This window comes from Mauremys reevesii, linkage group 5, assembly GCF_016161935.1.
Source record: "Mauremys reevesii isolate NIE-2019 linkage group 5, ASM1616193v1, whole genome shotgun sequence".
Lineage (NCBI taxonomy): Eukaryota > Metazoa > Chordata > Testudines > Geoemydidae > Mauremys > Mauremys reevesii.
Genome location: NC_052627.1, coordinates 137,414,243 through 137,421,359, shown reverse-complemented (window position 1 = coordinate 137,421,359; position 7,117 = coordinate 137,414,243). Strand labels below are relative to the sequence as shown.

General features: G+C 55.1%; 1 long non-coding RNA gene across 1 annotated transcript; it reads left to right on the top strand.

Annotated features, from left to right (window-relative positions):
• Positions 1-2,337: 2,337 nt before the first annotated feature.
• On the top strand, positions 2,338-5,083 carry LOC120406489. Its single transcript, XR_005599314.1, has 3 exons — positions 2,338-2,461; positions 3,369-3,487; positions 4,386-5,083. It is a non-coding gene; the product is annotated as an uncharacterized LOC120406489 (long non-coding RNA).
• The last annotated feature ends 2,034 nt before the right edge of the window (positions 5,084-7,117 follow it).

Genomic DNA, 7,117 nt, shown 5'->3' with positions numbered 1-7,117 from the left:
GCTCTGTCCCTGCCCTGTCCCTGCCCTGGAGCCAGCAAACAGCTGAAAGCAGGGAGCTGGAGTGCAGAGCTCTTGGAGGAGAGGGGAGACAAGCCCCTGTTCCTTAGGGGCAGTGAGTGGCAAAGACGACTGGTGCCTCCCCGTACTGGGGGGCCACAATCTAAAGGGGAGGACACGTGACCGCCCCACGTATCTCCTCTGCCCAGTGACCCCTGTGCCCATCCCAGGGCCACCATGCACTCCCTGCCCCGCCAGAGTTACCTGCGGGGGGCTCTGTCCTTCTCCCGCCGCGTCTCCCCCCAGCACATTCGGGCGCTCTCCCTGGCAGCCGGGCCCGGGCGAGGAGCAGGAGGGAGCCGCGTCTCATGAGGCTGAAGCCGGCTGCTCCAGGTCACTGCTCTGTGACATACACCAGGAGAGAGCCCCGAACGGGGCCTTGGCTGTGCCGGTGTCCCTCCTCGGGAGGGAAGCTGTCCAAGATTAAAATAAAAGACGTCATAGAGAACAGCCTCGCACTCGGAGCATGTTCCTTCTCTGGGCGTGGCTGGTCTCCAGCTGCAGTTCGGTTCGGTCGCTGACCTGCAGACGTGTGATTTCTAGATCTCCGGGCACAGAGCAAGCTGCAAGCGGTTGAAGAAGCGGTGCAGAAGCTCCAAGTCTCTCTGCAGCCTGACAACGCCTCGGACGCGTCAGCAAAGGGATCGGACAGTAAGTCGCAGGACGAGAGTCTTAGGCATCAGGGTCAGTTCCCCTCCCTTGGCCTGGATGCTGAGCACTCTCCTGCCTACAGGGATGGTGGATGCCTGGCATCCTCCTGCTCCCCTCCATAGACTTCCCTGCCAGGTGGTCCCGTCCCCCTGTCTAAGGAGCTGCTGCTCTGCACCTTCCTCTGCCAACGGAGGCTCTGTTCCCAGGGACGGGTGGCTGCTCCAGGCTCCCTCCTAGCTCCCTTCCTGGCAGTGGCAGGCTTGCTGCATCCACCCCATGCTCCTGAGCAGGATGCCTAGTGGTCACCATCTTCCGTCCTTTCACTGTTGCTCCCTTTGCTCCATAGTTTTCGCCTTGGCCCCTTGTATTGTCAGTGTTGCATTGGCGGGAAAGACGGATGCAGCTCATGAGACACACAGGGCCGAATTCAGACCCTGGTGTAAGCAGGACGTCAGTGGAGCTGCACTCCTGGGTCTCCATTTGCCCCCCAGTCCCGGAGCCCTCCCTGTGCAGCTCCAATAATTTGGGTATCTGCCACTGTCCCATTGCTGGAGGCAGAGCGCCCCCTTGTGGCCACATCTCACAACTGTCTGTCTGTCTGGCACAGGGCTGCACATACAAACCCGTCCATGGATCAGGTTATTCAGCGTCCAGTCAGAAAATGGGCCTGAACTAAACCCCGGCACAGAACTCGCCTGAACGCTGGGCTGTTCAAAATCCCGGCCTGGGGCCATGGATGTTCTTGCAGCCCCAGCTCTGCCCCATGCTGCAGGGGACCCACTCGCAGCTCACAAGGGGGAGCAATTCGGAAGAGGTGGCTGGGGAGATTGGGGGGACAGGGCTAGAATTCAGGATAGCTGGGTTCAATTCCCAGCTCTGCTGCAAACTTCCTGTGTGATCTTGGGCACCTCTCCCGGCACCTCAGTTCCCCTGCAGGAAAATCATCCTTTATTTCTCCCACCTCGCGTCTATTTTGACTGTGAGCTGTTGAGAGCAGGGACTGTCCCCTCCTGTCCGTACAGCGCCTGGCACACAGGGGCCTGCAGGTGCTGCTCTACTGCCAGTGCTGATAATCAAGTGTTCTGCATCTCCACTGACGTCGCGGTGACTTTCTTCTAGCTCTGCAGCTATTGGATGAAGCGCAGGCAGGAGTTCGGCTGCTGAAAGCCCAGCTGGGTAATGTCAGTGCAGCATATGGAGAAATCCAGATCCGGCTGGACAACATCAGTGCAGCGCGAGCAGCAGTGCAAGGTCGCTGCAGTAAGTACTAGCTGCAGTGCTGGCTGGTGCCGTTTCTGCTGGTGCTGAGGATGAACGGAGGATTTCAGGCTCCCAGGCTGACAACGCCGCGACTTTCTCCAGCACCGAGTTCTCTTCCATTAAAAATCACCGGTGGCTGCACCTGGGCCCACACTGTGGTGATTGGTGTGGAGTTAAATTACACCCTAGGCCTCGTTAGCCTAATGGGAGCACCCACTCAAAAGTTCCCTGGCCTTGGGGCAGCTGAAGGGGAAGGGAAATGCAGCACTAGAAACCCTGAGCTCCCTGTGTGTGTCCCTGTGACGTTAGCCCGGGTGTCTCACCTCAGTCTCTGCTCCTAGGTTACCTACTGACAAAGCTCTCCAGGGGCTGGAGGTTTTACGGTGGGAACCTCTATTACTTTTCACAAGAAAGGAAGCCGTGGGACAAGGCCGAGCAGTTCTGTGTGTCTCAGGACTCGCACCTGACCTCTGTCTCCTCCCAGGAGGAACAGGTGAGCGCAGGAAGCTCCTAAGAACTTTTACAATGGGTCAGTGCCTTGTTTCACACCAGAAAGAGGTGGAAGGTGGCAGCTGAGGTTGCAAATCTCTGATGTGTCTTGTGGCAAATTATCCCGCAAGGGATGCGAAGCCTTGGAACCTGACTCAAGGGTTTCACTCATCAGTTGAAAAGCAGAGATCTGGCAGAGGAACAGAGCCAGGATCTGAACTTCCCAGAGTCTGGGGTGCTGCGGGAGGGGGATTTGGGGTCAGGCTCATTTCTGATTTTCCCTACTTCCCATGTAGCATTTCCTCCAAACCAATGGGCCTTTCCCAGTGAGGACCCCTTTGATCCCTCTCCCCAGGCCTGAGCTCCTGCTGGACAATGTAGAAGCCTGTATCTGGAAGGCTTGTGTGCAAGGGGCCATGCACCTCTCAGAGAATCCTCTCTCCCCACGTGCCCACTGCAGCCCTCACCCCAGGCCTCTGCGGCACTTTCGGAGGAGGAAAATCCCACCCTCCGGCAGGGCCAGACTTTGCACCCAGTTCTCTGCTCCGAGCTTTGCCTCCTACAAGGGCAGGGGGCTGGTGTGAACTCTGAGGTGCCCGTCAGTACCTGCCGCAGCCCAGCTCTGAGGGGGCCGTGGGGGGGAGTGTTCTGAGATAGGTCCCTGCTGTTAGCCCCAGGCAGATACAGATGTAGGCACAGACACAGAGATGCTCCAGGGCTCCCTCAGGGCCTCCCAGCTAGTCACTGTCAGCGTTGGAGGCAGGACACCGCATCTCCCGCTGCCCAGTGCCCTGCTCACACCACCAGACGCCCTTTCCTCTCCCCCAAAATCTGTTCAGCCCAGGCAGCTGCGGCTGCATCCTGCAGCCTCTCTTGGGTGACCTGCACATGCTGCAAACTGTGTTGTGCAGGAGTTTCTCTCCAACGAGACCAAGGGACAAGATCACTGGATTGGACTCACTGACCGGGAGACAGAGGGCAGCTGGCGCTGGGCGGATGGCACAGAATACAGAGCAGACGCAAGCAGGGGGTGAGTAAAGCTTGAGAGACGTGATTATTTATTACACGATTGGTCACAAGCTCTTTCGGGCAGCGTCTGTGCGGCCCCTGGTGTCTATGCAGCACCCGGCACAGTGGGCCCGATCCTGAGGGAGGCCCCCGGGCGCTCCACGACAGCAGTGAATCCTCTCAGGAATTTCTGCTAATGCCCCTTTGCTTAGCGCAGGAGCCTCAACCCGGAGTGTGTGTTCAGTGCCCACTGAGACCCAGGGCCAGAGCCTCCCCTGGGTAACTCGGCATTGACTTGAATGAACCACAGGGATTTACACCAGCTGAGGGTCTGGCCCCAAGTCGACTCAGTGCAGCCAGGGGAGTCTGGAGTGAGCGGCAGGTTCCCGCTCTCCTTGGGATTGCGCTGCGCTCTCCCGTCGGTCAGGCTGGGCACGGGGAGGCCGTGGGGCCGGGGGCATGGCCGTAGCCAGCTGCAGTCGGTGCAGTGACCTCAGGGGGCTGTGGGCGAGGCCCATAAGCAGGGCCAGGGAGAAGTTAATGACTGGCCCCCGCTGCCCTCTCTTCCCATTCCTGCGTTCCCATCCCGGGGGTGCCTGGGACGTGCTGTGCCACCTGCTCTGGTTCTGGGCACTGAGATCCGAGTTGCTGCTGCTCAGCGTTTGGAGCCACACGCTGACTTTGGCTCTTTGCTGGCCTGTCAGGCGCAGGGCAGGTGCTACCCCCGGCCGTCAGAAGCCCTTCGTTACCATGGCCACAAGAGCTGTGGAGAACTCTGAGGGGTGGCTGGGGGGTGCATCGCTTCACCGCGTCATTGCTGGGTGTCTTGGTCCCCTGCCAATAACAGAGTCCACAGAGCAGAACTGAGCTCAGGAATTGGCTGTGGTTCTCCACGGAGACATTAACACTCTGATCCGCAGGTTCTGGGCGGAGAATGAGCCAAACAATCACGATCCGGAGAAGGATGGTGGAGAAGACTGTGTTCACACCGAGCCAAGAAAGCGGAATTTGTGGAATGATTACAAGTGCACTCAGCCTTTCAGGTGGATTTGTAAGCAGGCCCATGGACCGGCTGGGCTGTGACATGCAGGTCCCAGCACCTGAGAAAGCGCCTTAATTTCCAAGCTATGGAGCATGTTTTCCAGCCACCTGCCGATGAGAAGCCCTGCGCACTGGAGGGGGCCGCATGGGATGTGCATCGCAGGGACGCTTTGTCTTGCTGTGATATTTCTGGCTGTAGCAGCGACAGCTGCCCTTATGCCGCTCAGTGTGGCTGGCTCTATAATTTGTATGTTTCCAGGTCTGTCACTGAATAAAATCCTTGGATCGTGGAGTTATTGTTTCACAATCACCCAATAAATAATGATTTTCTTGACTTCTGGTAGTCAGACCTGTTCATGATGACAACAGCACCTCCATTATCAGCCTCTTTGATTGTAATGTCAGTGTTATTTCTGAGGCTGTCGATGGCATTGCGTTCTGCACGACTTAGGTTATGAGGCAAGCAATGTTGTTTTTCCAAAATTTCTGCTTGTGCATGTCGGCAGAAGCATTCTATGCATAGGTCCAGACTGTCATTGTGACCCTCAGGAGTCTACCAGAAGGAGGCTGCCAGACAACTCTCCAATACCAAATTCTACAGGCCACTTTCCTCAGATCCCACTGAGGAATATACTAAGAAACTGCATCATCTACTCAGGACACTCCCTACACTAGCACCGGAACAAATCAACACACCCTTAGAGCCCTGACCAGGGTTATTCTATCTGCTACCCAGGATCCACAAACCCGGAAATCCTGGACACTCCATCATCTCTGGCACTGGCACTCTTTATATACAGTCTCCCACAGTATTCTTTCCAGCAAGTTAAAGAAGTATGGGCTGGATGAATGGACTATAAGGTGGATAGAAAGCTGGCTAGATGGTCGGGCTTAACGAGTAGTGATCAATGGCTCCATGTCTAGCTGGCAGCCGGTTTCAAGTGGAGTGCCCCAGCGATCGGTCCCGGGGCCGGTTTTGCTCAATATCTTCATTAATGAGCTGGAGGATGGCATGGACTGCACTCTCAGCAAGTTTGCAGATGACACTAAACTTGGAGGAGTGGTAAACGCTGGAGGGTAGGGATAGGATACAGAGGGACCTAGACAAATTAGAGGACTGGGCCAAAAGGAACCTGATGAGGTTCAACAAGGACAAGTGCAGAGTCCTGCACTTAGGAAGGAAGAATCCCAGGCACTGCTACAGACTAGGGACCGAATGGCTAGGAAGCAGTTCTGCAGAAAAGGACCTAGGGGTTACAGTGGACGAGAAGCTGGATATGAGTCAACAGTGTGCCCTTGTTGCCAAGAAGGCTAACGGCATTTTGGGCTGTAAAAGTAGGAGCATTGCCAGCAGATCGAGGGATGTGATCATTCCCCTCTATTCGACCTCGGTGAGGCCTCATCTGGAGTACTGTGTCCAGTTTTGGGCCCCACACTACAAGGAGGATGTGAAAAAAAAGGAAAGAGTCCCGCGGAGGGCAACAAAAATGATTAGGGGGCTGGAGCACATGACTTATGAGAGGCTGAGGGAACTGGGATTGTTTAGTCTGCAAAAGAGAAGGATGAGGGGGGATTTGATAGCTGCTTTCAACTACCTGAAAGGGGGTTCCAAAGGGGATGGCTCTAGACTATCCTCAGTGGTACCCGATAACAGAGCAAGGAGTAATGGTCTCAAGTTTCAGTGAGGGAGGTTTAGGTTGGATATTAAGAAAAACATTTTCACTCAGAGAGTGCTGAAGCACTGGAATGGGTTCCCTAGGGAGGTGGTGGAATCTCCTTCCTTAGAGGTTTTTAAGGACAGGCTTGACAAAGCCCTGGCTGGGATGATTTAGTTGGGAATTGGTCCTGCTTTGAGCAGGGGGGTTGGACTAGATACCTCCTGAGGTCCTTTCCAACCCTGATATTCTATGATTCTAAGTACTGTCCAGATATGTGGACTCTCTACTCAGACCCTATGCCACCAGCACTCCCAGCTATCTCCATGACACCACTGATTTCCTGAGGAAACTACAATGCATTGGTGATCTCCCAGAAAACACCACCCTAGCCACCATGGATGTGGAGGCTCTCTACACAAACATCCCACATATAGATGGAATACAAGCTGTCAGGAACAGTATCCCTGATGATGACACAGCACAACTGGTTGCTGAGCTCTGTGACTTTATCCTCACACACAACTATTTCAAATTTGGTGACAATATGTACCTCCAGACCAGTGGCACCACTATGGGCACCCGCATGGCCCCACAATATGCCAACATTTTTATGGCTGACCTGGAACAACGCTTCCTCAGCTCCCATCCACTCACGTCCCTTCTCTGCCTATGCTACATTGACGACATCTTCATTATCTGGACCCATGGGAAGGAGACTCTGGAAAAATTCCACCAAGATTTCAACAGCTTCCACCCCACCATCAACCTCAGCCTGGACCAATCTACATGGGAGGTCCACTTTCTAGACACCACAGTACAAATAAGTGATGGTCACATTAACACCACCCTATACCGAAAACCTACCGACCGCTATGTCTACCGACCTTCATGCCTCCAGCTTCCACCCCGGGCACACCACACGATCCATTGTAAAATAAACAAGGTTTTCAAAA